This window comes from Pinus tabuliformis, chromosome 6 (genome assembly GCF_031772625.1).
Source record: "Pinus tabuliformis cultivar Carrire ecotype Pingquan chromosome 6, CPIR1, whole genome shotgun sequence".
Classification (NCBI taxonomy): domain Eukaryota; kingdom Viridiplantae; phylum Streptophyta; class Pinopsida; order Pinales; family Pinaceae; genus Pinus; species Pinus tabuliformis.
The window spans coordinates 1238558814-1238584483 of NC_142292.1; the positions used below are offsets into that span (position 1 = coordinate 1238558814).

A 25670-nucleotide genomic window follows, 5' to 3' on the forward strand; every position below is an offset into this window, starting at 1 on the left:
GACAAGGTACTTCTCCCAACATTTCTATTTGTAGCCATTTGCTCCAGAGGAATGTTTTCTTCTTCTTCTTCCCTTGAGGTTCTTCAAATATGTCTTGTTGTCCACCTAGGGGTTCTTCTTAATCACAGCCATCGAAGAAGAGAGAAGGTTGGTTGTGTGAAGCAGTGGGGGGTGTTGTGCAAACATTTTTCTGACTTATCTCTACTCCTACAAGGCATGAAAGGAAATCTTTTTGGTTGATTTTTGTTTCTTTTTTTTTTCTTGTACCTGCAAAAACTAAAATAGATTGAACTGCAAATAACTATCTTGCTGAAATGAAAATGCAGAATTGAAATGAAAGCAGGAAAGGACTAATCTATTTTGCTCAAATGAAATTGCAGGAATTAAATGTTAGGCTACGCTTGCGGAATTGAAATGCTAATGTATGCTTGCAGAAATGAAATTGCAGAATTGAAATGCTAATCTATGAAAGCGGGAAATGCTAATCTACTTTTGCAGAAACGAAATTGCATAATGGAAATGAAATAAACTACTTAGAAAAAGGTTGTAGTGGAAAATAGAAGAAAAGCAGCAATCACCAATACTCTGACGCTTCCCCGGCAACGGCGCCAAAAAGAGTGGTGAGCCCCAGTATTGCAGCAATAATGCTGCAACTCCTGAGACTCCCTTCTTTAATTTTATCAACCCGGTAGTTTGTAACAAACTTGGAAGCGACGGTGCTGTATGCACAAGTATTAGCTCTTGCCGCAGTTGTCACTTGGTCAGCTGGCACAAGTCATATCAGAAAACCGCCTGCACCATCATATTCCTAGCAAAATTTCGGTTAATCTGAGTATCAAGTTGGCATATTTCTGCCACTTCCAAAAATCAATGCCAAGGGAATCTAAAAGATTCCTCCAAAATTCTCTAGTTCATGGTTCCACATCTCGGCGTCTCTTCCTATGCAGGTGCCTCCTGCTCGTGGCTCCTCTGTGACCCTCCTATTCCATTGGTAAAGAACATGGTTTAAATATAAAATTCACGAGCGGATTAAACAAGGCCCATGGCGTATGTTGGTTCTATTACATTTGTTGTGGTGGTTGTTTATATCGTGGTTTTGTGGTTCTATTACAAGGTTTGGTGTTATATTTCGGGTCGTCGATTGGAGAGTTGACCCTGGCCGGTCTAGGTTCAACTTCCACAGACCTCGCACAACGTGGCATGGTCATTGGGCCGTTGACCCATAATATATTTATATATATTAATATATATTTGGTGAGAGGGTTGGCGGGTCCGCCAGTCGGGTGGCCAACCACCCCATTTTTATTTTTAAATAAATCATTCAAAAACTCGTTGACGGATTTTTAGGGTCACCAACAAAATTAAGTAGGCGACATTTTGCTAGATTCGACCTCCGCACAGTGCCAATTTGTTGCTTAATTAACAATTGCCAAATTTAGCCAAACCTCCAATTTTAGTTAGCGACCTATCAAATTTAGCCAGTTGGGCTAAGTTTACCAAAAGTTTAACTGTGAATATCGTGAGCATATGAAATTGGATTTGAGTTTCGTTCACGTTGTTAGTATCGGGACAAGGAGCTCTACATTTTGGTCCTAGTTTCAACGAAATCCGAAGACTTTGAATTTTGAGCCTTTTTGGAGCCACGTGGATCAAAGGGAATCCCTTCACTACTCTATGGTCCCTTGATGATTTCCCGCCTCTTAATTGTCATTCTCAATAAGCACATATCAAATCATGACCCACTCTACCCAACTATAGTTCAAAGCTCTTTTGAAAATGTTTGATAAGAAAAATTCATTTTTAGGGAGCCCAAAAGACACCAACATCATTGCAATCTGCGATTGGTACTTTTTCAAGCATATTTGGGCACCCAAAACATAGTTTAACAACCCATAATGCTTCAACCATCATTATAATCAGGATTGACAACCTTCAACTCATAATTATCACGACTCAGGAACTCGTGTGTCTCTTCACTCTATAGGTGTCTCTCTCTATGCATGAATGGTTGTTTCACACCCTTTTCCATTCATGGATCTCTACTCTCTTCCATATTTTTCCATAAATTTAGTATGCTATTGTCCAACATTTACATCAGTCCCCCAAGCAATCTATGGCTCAACTTCAAAATCTAGGAATGTACTCAACCCATTTCTTCCATTAAATTCTGAAGCACTATTGCCACCACAACTTCCATATTTATGAAGGTGACTATTCCAACTACCTAGTCATTCACAATCAATTGGTTCACGGGCAAGAGGGAAAAAGCTCATATTTAAATTTCAATTTCATTACAAGGATTTGGCATGACAATTCCTCTCAACACCCTTATTGTTTTCCCACTTGTGGTATTATAACTCGTATTAGTGCTCATATGTTCCTAGTCTGTTGCTCATTTTTTTTAATTATTAGAGGAATATTTACACACATATTGTTTTTAAGCGTTCAATATGGTTTTTTGCAATGACAACATTTAAATGTTGACACATGCAATATAATATCATTAACATAATTAATTACAATTTAACTCGAGTGGTTAAGATATGGATGCTATATATATGGATTAATAAATAGATGAACCACACTTGTTGGTTCGAAATGCGTCGACCAAAATCTTCAATGTGATTTCTTCCGAAAAATATTTTATACATTAAGATATGGATCACAAAAGCTTGAATTCGAATATCACTACCTTGCACGGGAGGGCCGTTATCATTAAAGTTCATATTTTTGAACGAGCACGCTTGCAGTTTTCTAAGATGAAGACAAATCTTGCATTCTTGAAGAGGTGTAGGGATTTGTCGTTGTTTCTAGCCATTAGGTTGACTTGTCTACCTATTTAACCTTCTTCCTAGATCTGTTTCTTCATCTTGTCCTGAAGATGAACCACACTTGTTGGTTTGAAACGTGTCGACCAAAATCTTCAATGTGATTTCTTCCAAAATTATTTTATACATTAAGATATGGATCACAAAAGCTTGAATTCGAATATCAATACCCTACACGGGAGGGTTGTTACCATCAAAGTTCATATTTTTGAACGAGCACGTTTGCATGTTTCTAAGATGAAGACAAGTCTTGCATTCTTGAAGAGGTGTAGGGATTCGTCAGTTGTTTCTAGCAGTTAGGCTGACCTGTATTCCTATTTAACCTTCTTCCTAGATCTGTTTCTTCATCTTGTCTTGAAGATGAACCACATTTGTTGGTTCGAAACACGTCGACCAAAATCTTCAATGTGATTTCTTCCAATTTTTTTTTATACATTAAACTAGTATTTTCAATTCGACCACTCCTTATACTCGTACTATGATTATGACTATTACCAATGCCACCACTATTCCCTCCAAAAAGAGGCTAACTATTGTTTAACATCATATTATATGGTACCTAATGATATTTAGGATGTGCAAGGGGTATTTTTGGTGTTGGGATGACTCCACTATTAATTTAATACATCATGTCCATTATTCTTCTTAAATAGTTGGAATACAACCATCAACACATCATTAGGTTGTGCATTGTTGTTAGTATCCACATCCATGGGTTCTTTGAAGGACTAATTGAGTGTAACCTTCTTTTGTAGAGGATCTAAGCAATATGTTTGTATCCAACATCAATGTGCAATATACTTCAAGTTTGTCTTTCAAACCTCATAGATGTACCTTCACAACTATTCCTCCTCGTTGCACTGACATCCAACATCAACCCTCTTTCTTGCAACCATTGGCTAGCTAACTCATCCTTGTTCTTCAACTTCTTCAACCCTTGCAACCTCACCTTATTGCTTACCTTCTCATTAATCTCCTTCCACAACTTCTTGCTATGTTCCACGATTGCATGCATATAGTTAAACGACTACCATTTAGTATCTTCGCTCTCTTTGAGTCTTGTTTAGCTCTCCCATTATTCTTTGTGTTCTCTCTGATACTTATTCATTGAAACCATCATCATCATCAATTATCTTGACAAACCCACAACATAAGGCTTCTAAACTAACATTTTGGTTGGGTTAAAGGGTAAAAGACCCTCTTCCACCAATAACATTTTATGCGAAGTAGGAATCTTGTTTAACAACTTTCCTCGCGATTCTCATTTGAATTCCTCCTTATCTCTTCAATAATAATGGTATCCTTCTACCACAAACTCAATAATGTATGCTTCCATCATTGTCTTCATCCAAAAATATATATATCAACTAATTGGGTGTTCAAACTGTCGTAATGCTACTAGATTTGGAAGGTTCCACTCAATAAATATATATTTTTTCAATCTATAACCTTGCATCTCCTCAAGTCGTTGCATTCACTCATACAAGTTTATTAGGAACTCAACCCATAAACTAACCTATTCATTCCTTGTAGCATCTCCATACAACACCATCTCTCTACAATGATTGACATTCCATCCTTGTAATGTAGCTCCATGTAAATAAACTTCCTAATCTATGCCTCAAACCAATCTTGCAACTTTGACTTAGAGAATCTCTACCTCAACCTATGGAAACTCTACACTCATGATTAAGTCCTATCAACAAAATTATTTGTCGGCACTAATTGATAGACTAGAATCCAAGTAGGAGTCCAACAAAAATCAATGTAGTCTAGTGTCAACATTGTTAATCCTTGTAACATAGAAGGTCTCACCCTTGGTACATTGTCAACACTTGTTACAAGTAGGTAGTGTCCTAGATTGATGCCAATGCAGCTAACCACAAATTAATTCATCAACAATCTAAGTTCACTCCATTACTCTTAGTTTCGCAACATTTAAAGTCATGTCATTGATTTATATACTAACCAGAAAAGAAAATTTAGACAATAACACATATACGTTATCCAAATTAACAATACAAATTCACTCTATTACTTTTGCAATATTTAGAATCATATCATTAATTTATACACTAACTAAAAAAATTCAAACAATAACACAAAAACTTCATCCAAAATAACATAAATAAACAATATCAAACATTACCATATTATTTCATTCAAAAATAATTCATAAATGCATAACCCTTTTCAAAAAACATATAACAAAACCTCATACAATATATAATTAAACCCATAATAACATAACAATAATATTAACAAACATAGTCCCAAAATCAAAACCCTAACCCCTCACATCCACAAAATTGGAGATAGTTTCCCACACGCCATAAAAGCCATCAATGTTCCCCCTCTCATGTCACCATGTCACCTATGACATACACTTGGGGTGCCCGTTGTCCATGCAGGGTGTAAATTCTGGGTTGCCCCTTGTCCATTTTTGATGTAAATTCAACTAATCCAATGACCACAAATTCGAAAAATATTGTGAACAAAATAAAAAAATATCTGGTGAACAAGAGTACAATGGGCTAAAATTAAAGAAGAACTGCCAAGTCAAAAATTTGCCGTGTAACATGCCAAATTTTAAATTTGCTGCTGCATGATTATAAATAAAAGACGATGGGCGTAATTTCAAGTAGCTGAAGCTAAAGAGACTCTCAGTCATGGCGTCTTCCTCAAAGTCGAATTTCACAGTCATGGCGACTTCCTCAAATTTCAGTCCAGCAGCGACAGGAGTTTCTTCCGTTTCAGGGAATCAACTGGTCGAATGGCAATGGCAAACCGACGACCTGCGTTGGCGTTCATACGATGCTTCATGTAGTGCAGCCATCGAGGCCGCGCATGCCCGGGGTGAGTCCTCAGTTGAGATAGGCGTTGACCAGGCTTCGACTTCCACTTGCGTTATTTACTTCCAGAGCCAAGCCCTCAGACAGGTAGGATGCTTTTCGTCAATAATTTTCACTATTCTAGAAGAATTTTGAACACATTGTAATGGTAAGGTTCAAATTAACGTGCATATTTGTTGAATGGGCCTGAAAAACGCTCCTCCACGTGGAATTTACCAAGTTTAGTCGTTCTTTCCTGTGTTTGTAATACGTGGGTTGATGAGTTTTTTCGGCGAGGGTCACTGTGATTTAAGTGAATATATACTATTAGTTTCTGAATCTTTGGTCGCATTCATGTTCCAAGCATGATCACTGGATTTCAGGTTGGCTTTACCGATCTGTAGGTTAATTTCTCAACGGATTCCCTAATCTTTCGTTCGTTTTACGTTACGGTTATAGACTTAGATTACAAGGACGGTTATGGACTTTCACCAACTATGAGGTTAATTGTGCAATAAAGAAAGTCATTCTTTGAGACTGCGATAGAAAAAATTGAAGCCAATTTTAGAAGATCTTTGGTAACTTATATATTATGACTGACTTCACCAGTTCCTTTTTTCCCGAAAGATTTTACCAGTTCTTATGTCTGTTTTACAAGATATTTCCAACTTTAGTTAGTCTTAGCCGCAACCATAGTTGCCAAGTTCTTATGTCTGTTTTACAAGATATTTCCAACTTTAGTTAGTCTGAGCCGCAACCATAGTTGCCAAGTTTTTTTCAGAGAGAAATCCATATATATGGCCGAAAACAAGATATTTCCAACTTTAGATATTTTCAACTTTAGTTAGTCTGAGCCGCAACCATAGTTGCCAAGTTTTTTTCAGAGAGAAATCCATATATATGGCCGAAGCCCTCAGATTACAATATGGCCGAAGCCAGTCAGAATACGGCTGAAGCCAGATTACATTAAGGCCGAAGCCAGTCAGAAATACGGCCCAAGCCAGTTATTTTTACGACAAAATCGTCATATATATCGCCGAAGCAGGGGCCCTCCGCAGGGATAGATCACAAGGGGAGCGAAAGCCATCCGCCCAACGGTCATATCATGCACGCCGGGTGCATCCATAGTTGCCAAGTTTAATCACAATATATTTACAAGAAAATTTGAATCTTTGATTAATTACACTCGAGAAGTACTGGCATTGGGACTGTAGGTTTTTAAGCAGCCACGAGTTTTATTATACAAGAAATGTTCCAAACTCCCGTGTAAATCATTGTAGATGTAATGACTAAAATTTAAATTAACGTTATCAGCTCGTTGATCTGAATTGGATCGGTGAAATAACACAATTGGCTAATTACTTTAGTTTTATGGGGATCGACAATCAAAGTTTGTGACTATGGATGAGCTAGGAGTCAGGGTTGATGGTTTGAAGAGCCCTATCCCATTATGGCTGTATTCACAGCTTCATTTAACGCTGTACTCGTCATGTATGTATGGAAAAATTAAAACACAAAAAAATAGAGTAGAAAAAAACCAAAGAGAAGAAAAAAAAACTATATTGACAAAATATAAAACATGAATGTTTTTTTTCCGATATAACCAAGCGTTTCTTTTCCCACGTAACCAAGCTTTTCTTTTCCCACGTAACCAAGCACCTCACCCTCCAGCCCCCATAGGCAAAGGTAGGATATTCTTCAGGGATCAAAATTTGTACAACAACAAGACTCATTACAAAAATATTCTGGATAAGCACTTGTGAGTATTAAACCTGGATAGGGAGGATAACATGAATTCTTCTCCGTGAGAACCATACCCCAAAGTGCCAGTTGAGAAAAGATAAAGGAGAGACCAAAGCTGAGCCAAAGCTGAGGTTGGGGAAGCTGAGGAGTTGGGGAGGGGATGCTTAGCCTTTCAGTTAACCCGTAGCTGAGCCATTTTCCTATTTATTCATGTGCAGCACAATGGGGAAGGGATTCTTTGGCTGAAATTGAGAGTTATTGCTGGCCAAATTCCCTTGTGAAGACAGAATGTACCAGAGAGCTAGAGGATATTGTAAGTTGCACATTTTCCAAGAAATAAAAGACTGAATGAAGCTAATAGAATGCTTGCTTTCCCATCTGGGTTTCCAGGTTAAATATCATGTCTATTGTATCTTGAATGGTTTTGATATTTCCCTATGTGCTTTGTTAAATTTGGTGTTAAGTTCTGTATGTGGGTTAACGAAGCTCTTCTTTGCATTTAAAATGCTGCCTATGGTTATCTTCAAGGTTAAAATGAGTTCCTCATTGAATTCCTGTTAGTTTCGCTCAAAGTCTCTGTTCTCCATTTTTCTCTGTGAATACAACAGTTATGCAATAACCTCTGTTCATTCAATGTTGAATTTGAGATCAATAGTTGTTGCTGTTAATTAGCTGAATTTCTAATTTCGTTATTAAAGATCAGCAAATTAAGATCTCGAGACAGTTGGCACCCAAAACCAGCCTGCACGCTGTGTATTTGTCTTGCTCGAGGGTGTGCACCTCCATATGGGCTGTCTCTCTCTTTCTTGAGATGATCTTGTAGATGACATTACAACAAGAAATCAGTCTATAGTCTTCATAAGAGGAAGCAACCTGCTTTTTTGGGATAAGAGCCAAATGCATTGTGTTAAGAGACCCAGGGTTTTTTAGATCATTTGGACTTCTGCGCTAATCCGAAGAGGTCTTGTTTTAGAAACTTATTAAATCCTAGATAAAATTCTATGGTGACCTCATCAGGACCTTGGCTTTTCCTTTTTTGAGGGAAGAAAGAATGGCAAAAATGTCTTCTTTTGTGACTTTAGCATTCAAAGACTTGTTCATATCCTTTGTAAATGCCCTTGGGAAAAGGTTAATCACTTTTAGAATTTCTTTGATAGGGCACATGAAAGGTTCGTGAAAAATCTTTCCAGAAAGGGCCATGTTGACCTTTGCCTTTATCTCGAAGGATGATGACAAGATAACCTTAAGATTTAGAATCCATGTAGTAAGTTCTAAGTAGTAAGAACCCCTCATGGCATCTCATTAGAGTTTATGTAGCCAAGACAAGAAGAATTCCATGGCCTTGGAACTTGAGGAATTGTTTCTTAAATCATGATTACATTTGGAGCACAAGCTTTGGAAAGTCTTTTGAGGGCTAGAGACTTTGGGGCACCCCCAACCCCACGTGCATTAAACTAGAAGCAAATCATGGTGTAACTTGTTGCGGGCTTTCCTTGCTCAAATCATTCATCAGTCAACATATTGAGAAATTGTCTAAACTAATGTAAATTTGATGCAATGTAAGGTTGTCAGGATCATCCAACAAATGCACACATTAATTTTAATATTAGAATGTGTTAGACAAAATCCTCCGATATTAACAAAAAATAACAAGGAAAAATCAATCTACCTATGTAAGGGTTTAGCCTTGGAAGTAAACAAGGTGCTTAGAAGTCAAACCTCGATTGCTGCCTATCTCAACAGAGAATTCAAAAGTCGCCCAAAAATGATGGCCTAGATGGCTACACTACCTGAAGCAGTATATGAACACCAGCATAGCTCATCAATTCACCATTGCCAATACAACATCAAGTTCCCCATAGCAGAAGACATGCTTGCAGTTGCATTTTAGCATGATGCAATGAAAATCATGGGATCGATAGCTATGCTCAAATCCAAAAGCATCCTTTGCAAATTTATGCCCATCAGAGAACTTTTCTGCTATGCCCATCAGAGAACTTTTCTGTCATGGATTATGGAATACTGGAAACCAGAACATAAGTTCAATCTGTCTCTCCTAGGTAGGGTTTCTTCCAGATTACTCTTGATTCAACACAAGAACTATGTTACCAGATCCTCAGGGTCTTGATGTTGGATCCACGGATCTACATTTCAGATGCCGATACGGATCCATCCAGATCTTGTAGGATCTGCCATGTAAATGGATCCTTCAAACCCAGAAACAGATTATAACATGTTCTCAAACAGTGTACCACATTCATTTACCAACATAACTTCCTGTGAATTTTTAGATTTTAAGACAGATTTCAAGGAAGATTTACAAGTTGATCATGATGTAAAGTTGAACTATTCAGATGATGAGAATGTAGACCCATTTGTGTATATGTAGTTAGACCTAATCTAGATCATCATATCTATTGAGTGATCACTGATGAGGCACTTACAGTTATCCTTTTTGTATAAGGCATGATGCATCTGGATTTCAGTCTGCAACATTTCTCCACCATATCTGGATCCTGGCTTTTCAAAAATATGGATCCAGATCCTTATCCATATCCCTTTCCTGATAACTTAGACCGAGAAAGAGATGATTTTTTATTTAGGATCATGATTCCTCGATAGGGCTAGATTATTTAGCAAAAAAAAAATAGGGTTTGATCTTTTAGTGGAAACCCTTGCAATTATCCCTGCATGGATCAGAATTCATTTTATGCTCATCTAATTCTACTATTCTAGAACAAATATTGTTTTAAGATTACTGGGGATGGGCTGAGAACAGTTATAAAAGCTTCCCAAGCTACTATTAAAAGGAATCTTGCAACCTATGCTGACATTTGCGTAAATATGTACCTAGGCACACTAATCCATGATTTAATCTCACGCAGACTTGAAGAAAAGTTGCACAAGCAAAGCTTAAATTATGAACATGGTCACTTGGAAAACAAATGCCAGTTCAAACCCTAAAAAGAACAAAGAAAATTAGAGGCAAAAAGGGGAGAAGAGACCTAAGTTTCTAAAATCCAAAGTAAACAAAGAAAATTGGAAACCTACTGGAGTGATACAAACACAGAATCATTTTGCAGCTTCAGAGGTAGAGGCTAAACCAGAAAATGAAAACTCCCAATCTAGCCTTAGATGGAACAAGGAATCCATTGGACACACAATCCTTTGGGATTTTGTGTTTGTAAATAAGTAAAAAATGAAGAGTTGTAGGTGGATAGGAAGAGTCTCTCAAACCTTGGAAGATGGAACCAAAGGTCATTTCCAATATACCATATACCAATCTATGTTAATGCAATAGATATCAAGATTGGAGTTATCCATGCAGCCTGACAATGGTATCAAAGTTAGAATAATTTGAAACTCCATGATTCCAGCATGCAGAAATGCCTTTGCAGTTTATTCCTTCTGAGGTCTATCTCCCTCTAGGTACTATGGTAGCTGTGCATTTATAAGCCTGAGTTCCTTCATTCTTCGTGTCTGACGTTACTCATATTGTGCGTTTCCAAGAAATCCACTGCTCTGCTCATCTCCATAATTTCTTCTCCTTGTGTAGTCCATCTCTCTCCCAACAGTTTCACACCTCTACCACTAAATAGTCCAGAAACCCTACTCAGCTCTGGTTATTCCAGTCCTGCAGCTCAGCTTCCTTTTGTGCTAAATCATATCAAACTGCACACTCTTACCCTTTGTCTGAACCCTCAAACTCCATAACTCCTCTCCAGAATCATGTTTTTACCCTCAACTTGGCTCTCTAATGTTGGTTCTCTCTCTCTTCAACTTCATCCTGACTCCTATCTCAATGCCACATCTCCCATAGTACTTTCGACCCTAGGTGACATTGTGTCTGAAATTTGAAGTGGCAATAACGTCAACACTTGAAGTTGGCCAGACCAACAAAACTCATAGGAGAAAGATTACTCAACAAACCTAGTTGGGTTGGCAATCTCATAGGAGACAGATCAGTGAACAAATTTTTTGAAAGGCTCAACTTGGCCTGTAAATCTACTGAGGAGCTCATGCTGGTGCCAGACCCAAACCTAGTGAAGCAATTGAGGATTTGATGGGAACACTCGCATTTGCTTTACATTGGTTGAGGGGCTCTCTAGTTGGGAAGACGCAATCATTGACATGACCAATGCTACTTCCCAAAGCATCTAATGGTTGTATTACTACCTTATCCATTTCATTTCTTTCCTGTGTCACTACTATTACTGAACAATATCGAATACTGAGGGTTCTGTAGACCATTGGTGCAGGACTTCCACAACTTTAATAAATTCAAGTACCAGTTGCAGCAAAATGCACTTCCCACATCTCAAGAAACCTCTTTTATGAGAGAAAAGGAGACTCAAAACCATCATTCAATACAATGTGCAGCTCAAAACCATGGGCCTTCATACCACAAGCTCTCAAACCATGAGCTGTTTACAAAAATGAATAACTCATCCTAGGGATTCTCAACAAGGAGATTGTTTTACAATGAAGTATTTCAAAAAAGCCCTTAAAAAGTAAGTGCATTGCAAATCAATGTGGCACAAGTTGTGCCCCTTCCTCGAATTAATGTTTTCATCAGCCATGTGTACAAAGTGGATGTTGACACTTATCTTCTTCAATGTTGGAGCTGATGTGCAGGGGAAGAACTCCTTTTCCATAAATGGAACGGAGGTAAAGGGAATAGGTTGGTTTCCATGAATGGAATGGAGGTGAAGGGAATAGGGTGGAAAGTGTTATGTATGAATTAGGATATGAAGCACTAGCTTAGTAAGTCGGCTAGTAGCACACCTTAAACATGAGAGATGACACACTTTGTTCGTATACTGCTTCAGGCAGTGTAGCCATCCAGGCCATCATTTTTGGGCAACTTTGGGCTTGAATTCTTTGTTGAGATAGGCAGCAATTGAGGTTTGACTTCTAAGCACCTTGTTTACATCCAAGGCTAAACCCTTACATAGGTAGATTGATTTTTCCTTATTATTTTTTGTTAATATCAGAGGATTTTGTCTAACACATTCTAATACTAAACTTAATGTGTGCATTTGTTGGATGATCCTGACAACCTTACATCGCATCAAATTTAAATTAGTTTAGACAATTTCCCAATATGTTGATTGATGAATGATTTGGAGAGGGTTACTGGAATTGACGTGAATCATACAAGAGTTGCTTGTATAATTCATTAGACAACCATGATCACTAGATTTCAGTTTAACTTTACCATATCTTAGGTTGATTTCACAATGGATTCCCTATGTTTGTCTCATTTTATGTACGACTTTGGACTCCGGGTTAGATTACAACGATGGCTATGATCTTACACCAACTACGAGGTTAATTTATCAAGATCATCCTTGACCCACAATAATATGAATTGAAGTCAATTTTTGAAGACTTTCTAAATATTTGGTCAATGTTATATCATATTTTCTAACCCTGAAAAAGTTGTAACATCTATTCAAAGCATGAAAGGAAGATATATTTTTTGTGCTACCACACTACTGGAACCAAAATCCAGAAAAGTCAAAAGCCTAGTAAACTTTCTTTCTTTTTTCCAGTGAAAAGAAGATGCCAGCAAACAACAAACAGCGTTCTTAATCTTATACTGTCCACTATAGTATTCCATACAACCCTTACAGTCCACATTAATATGTTGAAATATGGGAGCAACAGAGCTTTCAAAACTGCCCAATCATGCGAAATGATTGCAAACATTTTAAGAACTGGACTAACAAGACTTTACTAACTAGAGTCTAAAAGTTGATGAGAATCTATTCTTGAATTCATGCAATTCCTAGGAATCTTCAGCAGTCCTTTTTTGTTTCTAGGTAACATATCCTGGTGAAAAACCCTGAGCACTTCCCTTCATTTTGATGGCACTTCTTCTAGACAATAATAACTTTGGTGCTGTCAGCTCCACATAGCTTTTATGCCAGAACCCAGACCAGCATTAAACTTTATATAGTGTTAATCTGAAAAGTTTAAAATCATAAAATGCCTCCAGGCACTACAAGAGTCTCAATGGGACTGGGGAACCCCACTGAAAAAACCCTGAGCTCATGACTTGTCAATTGTCAGTTCTTCCACTACCCTAGGGACACTTTGAGGAGCTGTGTCCCTGATACCAGACGCAATAGATTGTACCTGAGCTAGGACCTGGAAGGAAGGGATATGCTTGTCCTCAAATATCTAGGCATTTCTGGATAACTATATCCCCCATATAAGAAGACAAGGCAGTGCTCTAGGATCCTTAAGTTCTTTTTCAGAGAACCATTGTCTTAAGCATGCTTCCACTGAGACCTTCTTCCTGACATTTTGAAAATCTGTTATTGTCCCTGCTTCTCTTGACAACTGGCTTGAACAAGGACAGTGAACTAGTGAGTTCTTCTTGGATATCCATCCATGACTGCTTGCCCTATGCTATATCATATTATCTTAACCTTTGGTTAATTTTACCAGCTCTTATGTTTGAACTTTGTTTTACAAGAAATTTTCCAATCACTACATAAAATCAGCTACAAGTACAATTGCTAAAATCTAGAATGGTTTGCTGCCAAGAAGGCTAGAATCACTTAATTAGGAAGCTAGAAAGATTGAAGCCAATCCAAAGAATGAAGGACACAGAGCCAATTATGCATAACTTATAAATAAAGATTCCCCACTTCAACTTCAATAAAGTAATTGAGCCACTTGAATGGTTTAGTAAGCTTAAGGTAATCCTTGGACACAATAATGTAGCAAATGATCACGAAAGAGTGCAAATAACACTAAAAGACATGGAAGGATCAAATATCATTTTGAGGAATATATTATTGAAGGTCCAGGATAAACTTACTATATATTTCAAGGAAAATATTGACAAGCATAAGCTGGGACCTGGAAAACTCGAACAAACTCGGCAAATAACTCAAAAAACTCTGAAAAAATCTAAAACTTTGAGAGAAATTAGCGATATTTCCAACACTTGACAAGCATTCAGATGGGGTTCAAGATGGTTGGAAAGTAATAATATAATTTTCAAACCCATTGAGGACTACTAATGTGAATAATGATGATTATGTTGAGAGAAAATTGTTGATATTAAGAGTAGAGTATTACTTCCTAACCCTAACGGAAAAAACCCAAACCCTCTTGTCCTCATGATAATCCATGTGAAAAACTGGAGAAGTCATGCAAAAAGTATTTGGAATTAGGGGAAGTCAATCCAAGGGTACTGCAAGTCTCTTTTGTCACTATGACAACATCAGGAAGGTTGGATGCTTTTAAGACCCCTTAATAAATTTGGGTGCTTATAAAGTTTGATCTATACATGACCCTGTGCAGTTTAGATAAGAAATATGTTAAATATGTAACACTTCATTTTGATACAAATGGGAAGTTCTCAAATAGTATGCCAGGGCATAGATACATACGATTTCAAGTAATATAAGATGCTGATTCAAAGTTGTAGACTATACCTTGAAAGGATTCTCTTATGTCATAGATATAGATACATACAATTTCAAGTAGTATAAGATGCTGATTCAAAGTTGTATACTATACCTTGAAAGGATTCTCTTATGTCATAGATATAGGAGATGTCTTGTTTAACATTTGGCAGTGGATCTGTGCATACACCTCATAATTATGTACAAAGCTTCACCTCGTTCAAATAGAATGAGTATATAAAATAAGATAATCTGGATTCTGGATTGTGCACTGTGTTGTTGCCTGCACAGGGTGCCAATTGCTAGGGCCTGTATGGCCTTGTCAAATTTCTATTATGGGATATGGAACAACAATGACATTGTGGTCTCTTGGAACTTTGAAGTATGAATAGCTCCCCTGAGCCAGCATTGATCTAGAACCAAGGGCCACATTAACAACAGTTTGTCTCTTGGTACCTCTCCTAGAAGGGAGTACCTGGAGGAAGGAAGTGATCAACCCACTGGAGTCTGGTCTAGGGGGTGGCCAGAGAATCTGGGACTGAAATCTGAGGGCTTCTTGAATATATATAGAACCAGGCAATGCTGGTTGCAGAATCATAAGAATAGGAAAGGTTTTGAGACACCCGTGACCCTAAACAGAAAATGGAACCAACTTTAGATCTTATAATAAATGGGGCAACAAAAAAGCTAATGCTTGAGTCTCAACCTATTCAAGATGGCGCAGCTGGCGGATGATTAAAGGCCTAGGACTTAAGAAGTCCAAGATAGTAAGTTCATGCCATTTGACCTTTTATCACACAGTCGTCCTCCCAAGAAGTTGACACAAACCTCTTTGAGGACTCTGAATTAAAGTGGGTATCCTTCAAAAGCTGGCAAATAAGGGGCATTAACTCCAGCAAAAGATTCTCTCTGACCTGCAATAAATGTTGATTTTTCATAAGATCTTTTAAATCAATAATTACTTCTTATGATACCTTTAGTTACCCTTTTTCTTTTATTCATATTTATCATAAAACAACTACATAGAAGATCTCAACAGTAGCAACTAAATGCGAGTAGGATCATAAAGAGAGCCAAACAAGAACACAAACATTTATCCTGGGAAAACCCCACATGGGGGAAAACCCAACAACCTATTCCTTAGAGAAATTCTTCAGTTCAACAAGAGACACACCTAGATCTTCTACTCAAACACAAGGTCAAACAGACCAGCGAAATAGACTTGGTCAAACCTGGTCCAACAGCCTCCTAGTCAAGTCAAACAGCTGCTCAAGAATCTCGTCCTGATTTGATCTTCAAGGGCAGAAATTTGACCTGCCTCTGCACCCAAGAGACTTAGTCCTGCTGCCTTATGTCTCAAAAAAAGAATTTCAGCCCTCTTCTGCAGTAGTAAGAATTTGGATCTGTTGCCCTGAGATGCCCAGAAGTTTGACCTCTGATTTGTCCTTGCTCTGCCTTAGATTTATCCAAAGTGCAGCCTCAGATTCGTCTTGTTCTCTGCCTCAGAAGGTCCCATTTGCTTGAAGAGGAGAGATCTGAAATTGTGCTTCTTAGGAGGAGGTCACTTCTGGCTGGCGCAATGGGTGCCACTTGACTGGAGCCGACTTGACTAGGAGGGTTGACTTGGCTTGTTTGGGAGCCAAAAATTCAAATATTAAAATTATTTTTCTTTTTCTTTTTGAAATGGACATGAAGAACACGCCTTATATTTTCTCTTTTGACAATAGCATGATTAACATGCTTTATATTTAATATTTATGTATACATCAAGGGCTAAAATATTAATTATGAAAACTGACCATTGCTCCAAAATTCAACAATAAATTCATTGAACCTGCATGTGTACACTTCAATTCAGTGAGAAATAAATCCAAATATACAATAAGAACTTCTTAAAATGTGGTAAAACTTAGTGATGTGCAATTGGACTTCTCAGGTCTGCAACAGAAACACATTGAAAACAGTAAAACTACTCTGCAGTCTGCAACTTTTGACCCTTTGCATCTCTGAAGTTCTACACCCGAAATCAGTGAATAAACTTAAAAAACAGCAAATGAACTCAAACACATGAGTATTAAGTTTTAAGATCTTTACTGATGTTGGTAACTTTTGAGAATACTGTCATCTTGAAGAGATAACAATATACAAAGAGATGTAGAGTAATGTCTCATCTTTGTTTGGAAATTTATTCACTGCAAAAGATACTAACTGTAAATAATCATTCTTGTAGGTCAATCTCAGAACTCAGTGGCAGCGGATGGTAAGTAGGCATGCCATAGGGCAAGGTTCAACTGCCATTTGGCAATGGTGGGAAGCAGAGAGTAACTGTTGGCGTAGATATGATCACCAACTGGCTTCAAAATTTGAGACGGCATGGCTTGAGTCTAGAGCCAGCCAACAAAGTAATAAGCTAGATTGCCCAGCTGGCGTATTATTTAAAGTAAATGGTCAAGATTATTCTGTCATTTGAAGCAGATGGAATGCAATACAATGTAAATGATTCATGTTATAGGAGTGTTCGAAGATGCATATATCTCCCAAATCAACAGCCATCATCGTCAGAGTCACCAGCTATGGAACAATGCCATTCTTTGAATGCAAGTACAGTTTCACTGGACCAGTCGAGGAGTAATAAATCAGAGCAGCCCAACATTTCAAAGGATGAACATTCTTACCTGATTGCATGTCCAAACCCTAATGACGGGGAAAATTGTTCAGTGTGTCTTAGCAGTTTGCAAGAAAAAGAAGCTGTAGAGTTGGCTAAATGTCACCATTTTTTTCATAGAGAATGCATCACACAATGGTTTAAAACTCGTCCTTCTTGTCCAGAATGTTTGACAATCTATGGTGTGATTACGGGTACACAGCCTCCAGGGTATGGTAGGTAAGCTATCGATGTATGATATTCTAATATAATGTTATTAGTGACACTGTGACAGGGATGAGTTGTTTAATGAGATGTCTGGATCCTGTTGTTATCCTTGACCTGCTCTATCCCCCATGGCTGAACGATGGTTTTTTTTTTGTCGTACTGTGATGTTGCTGGTATCTGCTAGGAGCATAAAAGGGTCATGAACTCAGAAGCTGGCAGTATGCCTGTGCTTTGATACTACTCTAACAATTGAAGGAAATTTGTGCCCTAATTTTTTCCCTAAGCAGCTAGGGTTTTCACTCAAATTCTTCTTCTGCTCAGAAAATGAAACAAATATTCCAGCAAAACAGTTCAGATATAACAAATCACTTAGTGCAAGTTTATACATTCAATAATCCAATAGTGCTAACACAATCTGAATTCAATTATCTTGGTTAACCAGTTTGATTACAATCCTAAAAATTTTTAATTCTGAATTCGACAGAGCTTAATAACTAACCACTGTACTCTATTGATTGATCCCAACTACTCTATACTGTTTCTGCGATTCTTACTAGGAGGCTTCAAGATGAAACCCTCAACCTGTTACAGAGAGTAACTACAATATTGATTTAACTCAGGAAGTGTTTGTGAGCTGCTTCAGGTGGATAGTAAAGTAACTAGAAGGATAATCGAGCTCTGATTTTGCTTAGAATTCTTTGAAAGATTTGTAATCAGGAACTCCTGAACCTTCTTTAGGAATTGCGGCCTGCTCTAGCCCTACATCCAGCCTCAATGAGATTGCGGTCTGGCTTGAAAGCTCTTCTCTTCATGCTAATACAACTGTGCTGGCTCACAGAATGGCTTTACACAGATTCGTCCACTATCCCAGCCTCCGAACTGTCCAAAAGAGTTGTGGCCCACATCAGATGTGCTTCTTGTTTGCCGCAGGATAACTTTGCATGGTTTCAAGGTCTCAGAAATTTCTGGTCTGATCAGGAGTTTGCCTTAGGAAGTCTCAGCCTATCTCAAAATGACATCACTACCTTACAAAGCTACTTTGCTGCTTCAGAGTCTTAAATCTGATCATGAGCTAGCCTCAGAAAATTTCGTTTAATCCCAAGAGACTTGACTTGCTGCTTCTTAGATAGAGAATTCCCTGTGCCAGAACAAAGTAAAAAAAATAGAAAATAGGACTAACTAGGGTGGAATCTTTCACCGCCCTCAGAGCTATAGCTCAAGAGAACAGATGATTTGATCCACAATTTGATGATGCCTCATTTGATCTCAACCCTCTTCTATTTATAGGTTTTCCATGGGCTCCAAAATATGAGAGGTTGTGTGTGCAAGTCCTAATTTAGCCCCAGCCGACCCAATTTTTTCTCAATGTTGCCACAACATAAGAAGAATTGGGGTTTACACCTTTAACAAAACTATAGCCTATGGGGTCGGAAAAGCTAATTCGTCCTCAATTAACCATCAATTTGGCGAGGAAATTACAGTCCCCCCTTCTTGAAATTGCTTGCCCTCAAGCAATTGCAGATCGGGATGCTATACAACTCGTTCTCCTTCCCATGTGGTGTCTTCTTTTGGAAGAATCTTCAATCTAATAAGATATTTTGAAATTATGTTAGCTCTTAGTTTCTTTTCTCATACTGCCATGATTGTCTCTAGAATTAACTCCAGTTGTCCTTCATCCAAATGGGGCAGTTCAATAGTAGTGACCTGCTTCCGGACAACCTTCTTGAGACAGGAAACATGGAAGACATTATGAATTTTGCTTTCCTTTGGCAATTCTAACTAATACGCCACCTCTCCTATTGTTATGAGAACTTTGTAGGGTCCATAAAAGCTCTACTTCAGCATTTCTGCACCGTTCTTCTGGAGTGTAGATTGCCTATATGGTTGCAATCTCAGAAACACAAGGTCTCCTACCTCAAAAATGTGTTTTGTTCGGTGGTGGTTTTGTACATCTTTTGCCGATTTCATGCAGCCTGCATGTTTTTGTTTTGAGAATATCCTGGCTTTCTTGTATCCAATCTTTAGCTAATGGGGCTCTGCTGTCTCCAAAGTCATGTCAAGAAAGGATGGGGCATCATAACCATACAGTGTTCTGAAAGGTGTCACCTCAATAGACATGATAAGTAGTATTGCAACAATGCTCCCCCAGGTATAGCCATTTGATCCATGCCTGTTGCTGACCATTCACGTAGTTATGTAAGTATCCCTCAATCCATTTGTTCACGATCTCTGTCTGACCATTTATTTGCGGATGATAGTTGGTGCTTGTGGTTAGTTCTGTCTTGACTAACCTGAAGAGTTCTTGCCAAAATGGCTCCATAAATTTGCTATCTTGATCATTGACTATATTTTTAGGCAGTCTGTGAAGCTAAAAACTTCCTTCAAGAAAAGTTTTGCTACTTGTTTGGTCAAATAATCAGTTGGAATCACAAAGAAATGGGCGAATTTTGTCAACCTGTTAACCACTATATAGATGTAATCTTTGCCTTGTGCTTTGGGTAGGCTTGTAATGAAGTCCATTGAGATGATATCCCAATCTTGTTTGGTAAAGGTTGGAGTAAATTTGCAGGATAAGAGTGCTCAAACATTTTTTGTTGGCATGTCATCATTCCTTAATGCATTTTAATATGTCATCTTTGTGACCTTTCCATGAGAATCATTCCCTTGATCTGTCGGTAAGTTTTGAAGAATTCCTGGTGCCTAGCTGATGATATGTCAGGTGCAACCTTCAAAATTTTCTTCTTAAGTAAGTATATCCTGTCCTTATAGTAAATAATGTCGTTAACTATCTTATACTTGTCATCATGGATGAGTTTGTCCATTAGAGCATTACTGAATTTATTCTTGGAATATTCTTGGGTCATGGTTACCGCTACCTTTAGTGGTGGTCTTTTTGTTTCCAGGAACGTTTGGGTTTCTTAGGAGTTGAGCCATTAGCTGATTGATTTGCTGCTGTCCTTGATCTAATACCGGAGCTATATCCTGTTGTCCTTGCTGTAATATGCAAGTCATTTGCTGCTGCCCTTGGGATATTTGCATTAAGTAAGATGCTAGGATCATGTTCTCCTTGCCCTGCTCTATCCCCCATGGCTGAACGATGGATGTTTCTTTTTTTCTTACTGTGACGTTGCTGGTATCTGTTGGAAGCATACAAGGCTCATGAACTTGCAAGTTGGTGGGATGCTTGTGCTTTGATACCAGTGTAACAATTAAAGGAAATATGTTCCCTAATTTTTTCCCTAAGCAGCTAGGGTTTTCTCCCAAATTCTTCTTCTGCTCAGAAAATGAAACAAGTATTCCAACAAAGCTGTTTAGATAACAATGATCCTGGTGAACAAGTTCCATTGCAATTCTAAATAATTTTTAATTATGAACTTGACAGAGCTTACTAACTAACCACTGACTCTATTGATTTATCCCAACTACTCTATATTGTTTATGCGATTCTGACTAGGGAGCTTCAGGATGAAACCCTTGACCTGTTGCAAAGAGTAACCACAATGTTGTTTTAACTCAGGAAGGGTTTCCAAGCTGCTTCTGGTGGACAGTAAAGTAACTAGAAGGATAATTGAGCTCAGATTTTGCTTAGAATTCTTCAAAAGATTTGTCATCAGGTCTCCCGAACCTTCTTTAGGAATTGCGGCCTGCTGCAGCCCTTTGTCCAACCTCGATGAGGGTGCGGCCTGCTCCAGCCCTTTGTCCAACCTTGATGAGGGTGTGGTCTGGCTTGAAAGCTCTTATCTTCACGCTAATACAACTGTGTTGGATCACAGAATGGCTATCAACAGAATTGTCCACTATCCCGGCCTTAGAACTGTCCAGAACAGTTGCGGCCCACTTCAGACGTTCTTCTCCTTTGCCACAGGATAACTTCACATGTTTTAAAGGCCTCAGAAATTTCCGGTCTGATCAGGAGTTTGCTTCTGGAAATCTTAGCCAGTCTCAAAATGACATCACTACCTTACAAGACTAATTTGCTGCCTCAGAGTCTTAAATCTGATCATGAACTTGCCTCAGAAAAAACTTGGTTTAATCCCAATAGATTTGTCTTGACTTGCTGTTTCTTAGATAGAAAATTTCTTGTGCCAGAACAAAGTAAAAAAATAGAAAATAGGACTGACTAGGGTAGAATTTTTCACCACCGAAATTAGTAGGAGAAATGAGGTCTTCCATCTTAAAACCCACAGAGCTACAGCTTAAGAGAACAGATGATTTGATCCACAATTTGATGATGCCTCATTTGATCTCAACCCTCTTCTATTTATAGATTTTCCATGGGCTCCAAAATGTGAGGGGTTGTGTGTGCAACCCATAATTTAGCCCCAGCAGACCCAATTTTTGCCCAATGTTGACCCAACATAGGAAAAATTGGGGTTTTACCCCTTTAACAAGGCTATAGGCTACAGGGTTGGATAGGCTATTTCGGACTCCATTAGCCATCAATTCAGTGAGGACATACACTTCTAGGTATGTGACATGCAAAGGCAAACATATTACACGCAAAAAAACTAGATCAAACCCCAACATTCATACCAAGCGATGAGGGTAATGTGGACTTTGAATACATGAAAAACATGTCATCAATCGGAACAAACCGAACCTTGCACTCGCACTTGCACATGGGCCCAAATCCCATGGCCACATTCACTAGAAAATAGAGATTTATTCTTATTGGTAGGAAAGATCTATGATTTATCCCTTCATAGAAAGAGTAACTGAACCGAAAGGCCAATCACTCGTGCTATGAATCCTTCTTGTAAGAGCTTGCTATCCCTTGCGGGGATCACCCCTTTTGGGGGGCTGTAAAGACATAACTAAAATCAAGTTCCACCCAACCCTTAGCATGAGTCATTTTCACTTCTTTAATTCTTCCTTAAGATCACACATTGTTGCCATGTGTCCTCCTTTCAGCTAGGGCACTGAAAGCAAGCATTTCACCTTTGACCACGTCTTCTTTGTCCTTTTAGCTGGGGCCTTCCACATGCAAAGGTGTCCAATATATGATTCTATCCATTTTTATAGGAGCTCCAAAAATGTGCCAGAACAAAATGATAGTTTATCCATGTTTTTTTAATAGATGATCTTCTACACAGCACATCAATATTGTTTCTTTCCAGTGGCAAATACCATTCTCTAGGGGTGAAGTCTGCTTTAGTCGATGGTAACTGTTTGTATTTTTGATCAATCTGTTCCGGAAGTTTCTCAAAAATACAAGTATAGCATTCCTGTTGTCATCATTATGGGTTGCAGCAATAGATGAACCAAAACGTATAGGAATTTATGGAAATGAAACATACAAATAGAACGAGTTACTTATAGTGGACCTTAAGTTAGTGTTTCTGTACTAGGCTATGTAATATTAATCAACATGTGCTAACCTTTATGTTAAAGTTGCCCTGATTAAATGCCCTAAACCATCAGAAATTCCTAACCACGTTGAACTGTTGAAAATAATTAGTGGCAATTATGCCAAGAATAATATTTGTTAAGCCTACCTATGTCAAAATTTCTTAAATCACACAACGGTTCATTTCATAAACAACACTAGTCCATTTATTCCACTCGGGCCATTTTCTAATTTTTTTATTAAATTGAAAACTTTGACTAGACTGCAGAGCATCCAAATCCTGGAAACCGATACACTGGTACAATACGGGTTGCTTACTTGCCGAAGAACAAAGAAGGAGAAGAAGTTCTTGAACTCTTGAAGACTGCTTGGAATCGTCGTCTAATCTTCACTGTGGGAACATCTGTGACAACTGGAATAAGTAACACTGTCGTGTAAGTTTCATGTCTTAAACCTATGCAGTTTCTGTTTTTTTTGCTTTTTGATCAATTGTCATGCATAAATAATCATGTGCCTATTTTGAAACGTAATTTGTACAAAACTTTGGGCTGCTGTTCAATTATTCATTACAGGTCGGTTATCTTTGCATTTAAACTACAATCATCCGTCAAACTGGATGCTAAAATTTTGACTAAATTTAATCTGACATGTTTATGTTCCCATGTGCTTCTTTGCTACAAATTATCTTTTGGGTTTTGATTTAATGTTTTTTCAAGCGGTTGAACCTTGAAAATACTAAGCAGCGCTTGTATATTGATTGTGTTGGAGAAAATCTGCATTCCACATGTGGGGTAGTCATTATGCCATGTGTGTTTTTTGTAGCTGGCTTGATTTTCGTTGAACTTTGTTCATGGTAGAGGTCAAGCAAATTTTCACTTGGATGCATCAGTGGGGTTGCACATCAAAAGAAAATCACACTCAAATAGCCAATGTGATGCAATCTTACACACTCTATGCACTCTTTTGCTACATTGTGCTTCGTTTCTTGTTGTTTAAGGTTCCAATCTTTCCTGTTAGTTTGCCATTCACATTTTTTGCTTGCCCAGTGACCTCTTGCTTACCACTATCTCATGGTATCCTCATTCACCATAGATGCCTATACCACAATCAGTATTTGACGGTATCCTTGCAAACATTTTTGCACAACCTTCAGATATGATCTGTTGGGTAAAATGAAAAACACGCAAACTTATTAATTTCCAGGATGTAAAGCTGGCACTCTTGGTCATACTAGTCTGTGGACTCTATAACAAATTGAAGATTAAAGGAATCAAAATTAATTGTCTGACACAATCAAAATTAACTGTCTGACACAAGGCAAAGATTAAATGCTAGTCAAATACTCAAGTGCATGGCTCTTTTAAGTCTTTCAGCAAACTAATTCAGGCAGCTTTAGGGCAACCTGATTCAGCATTTGATTTTTGAACCTGCTATCTACTGGATATAACCGTGTGAAATGTTCATTTATGTGACTCACCTCTTAATATGGAATTGAATGGTTGTTACTTTGATTTTAGATGCTTTTTAACACAAGTTTATTGTTTGATAGTTTGATAGAAGCCCCCTTATAACGCTATTCTTTCAACTTGCATTGAAAGATTTGATTGCCTTTAATTTGTTTCCCCTAATCAAGGAACAAAAGATAGGACTGGATATCAACTCCAGCTTTTCTTCAACTTGTATGTTGTTTTGATTTTGCTGATTGTGGGTCGATGTGTTCAGCTAAATTTTCATCTTGGTTCCTTAATCTAACTCATGTTTTGGTATCTTTAGCTGGGCAGGGATCCACCATAAAACCCAAAAATATGGAGGTTCCAGTAATTATGGTTATGTAAGTGTTGTTTTCTTATATTTCTTATTAGCGAAATTTTAATCTTAATGTCTACTATGTAGTCTAATCTCTGTTCTCTCTGTATTGAGAATTGTAACCAGTTTATATATATTAGTTTGATTCAATGATATGTGATCTTTTCATTCCGAAAAGAAAATGTTGACAATATGAAGTTTGTATTTTTGCAGCCAGATGAGGGCTATTTTGACAGAGTGAAGAAAGAACTAGCCCTTGTTAATGTTATTTAAAGCGAGAGATTAATTGTTTCCAAAGTGCAGCGTTCTGGAGAGGCATTAATATTTCAGGCTCCAGGCTGCCCTATGCAAATTTTTTGGATAAAGCTGGTTAATGTTATTGCTTAAACTTTAATTATGTAGTTAATAGTCAGTGTAGGAGCTAATATTCATATTAAGTCGTTTTCCTTTGGTTTAAGTGTCACTGAACCATCGATATGTTCAGTCGGTATTATGACAAGGAATATGCTAATATGGGTTGCTCTATTTAAGAATTGCATTGTAATACACATTAAATTCTGTAGCAGTGATTCCCTTTCAATGCAATTCAAATTAATATTACCATAAACGTATATAGAAATAATAATACAATTTCTTGAAAGGTTGGTGAGTAGAGAAGAAGATGATTATTGCTGTATGATGTGAATATGAAATCACTGGACCTTGAGAAAAAATGGTTTGGAATTAATTGGTTAGCCTTATAATTTTAGTTCTATGCTTGAAAGTATTATTAAAAAGCTTTCCCGAATTTCTATTGTTTTTTATGAGTTAAAAGGTTAG

At 37.8% G+C, this 25670-nt stretch overlaps 1 pseudogene across 1 annotated transcript; it reads left to right on the top strand.

The window, feature by feature from the left end:
* Positions 1 to 1042: 1042 nt before the first annotated feature.
* On the top strand, positions 1043 to 25125 carry LOC149263166 (uncharacterized; annotated as a pseudogene). The gene is made up of 7 exons (XR_016249595.1): positions 1043 to 1114; positions 5474 to 5767; positions 17057 to 17706; positions 18416 to 18483; positions 23307 to 23479; positions 24819 to 24876; positions 25065 to 25125. The product of XR_016249595.1 is annotated as an uncharacterized LOC149263166 (transcript).
* The last annotated feature ends 545 nt before the right edge of the window (positions 25126 to 25670 follow it).